Source organism: Austrofundulus limnaeus, unplaced genomic scaffold, assembly GCF_001266775.1.
Source record: "Austrofundulus limnaeus strain Quisiro unplaced genomic scaffold, Austrofundulus_limnaeus-1.0 Scaffold6485, whole genome shotgun sequence".
NCBI lineage: Eukaryota > Metazoa > Chordata > Actinopteri > Cyprinodontiformes > Rivulidae > Austrofundulus > Austrofundulus limnaeus.
In genome coordinates, this window is record NW_013958887.1 from 1 (window position 1) to 411 (window position 411).

Sequence of the window (411 nt, forward strand, 5' to 3'; positions counted from 1 at the left end):
TGTATTGTTGAGTGCGGCTGGGACAGACCATGCAAGGATGGTCTTATATGCTGCTCTAATGGATGTGGTTTCACATGCAGAAAACCAATTCCAGGTGAGAATAAATAAAGTGGCAAAAATCTTCACTTACCCTCCTCATAATGCTGCCATAAACAGGTTAAATGTTTGTTTTTGGTATTTTTGCTTTTCAGTTTAGCACAAACTTTGTGGAAAACATCTGCTCATTCCTCACTGTCGTGATGATAATGATGGTGAATGCAGCTGCAAGAAGAAGTGCTCTTTAAACAGATGTGAAGACATCTGTTAACAACGTTTTTTTCCCTTAAAAACACCAACTGAGCTGCACCATACAGTCCAGTATGCTCTTCTTTGGTTTCTTTAATAAAGTCATAATGATTAAAAACTCAGTGT

The 411-nt window shown here is 38.0% G+C and overlaps 1 long non-coding RNA gene across 1 annotated transcript; it reads left to right on the plus strand.

The window, feature by feature from the left end:
- Nucleotides 1-17: 17 nt before the first annotated feature.
- On the plus strand, nucleotides 18-407 carry LOC106512408 (uncharacterized). The gene is made up of 2 exons (XR_001309670.1): nucleotides 18-94; nucleotides 192-407. It is a non-coding gene; the product is annotated as an uncharacterized LOC106512408 (long non-coding RNA).
- Nucleotides 408-411: the final 4 nt, after the last annotated feature.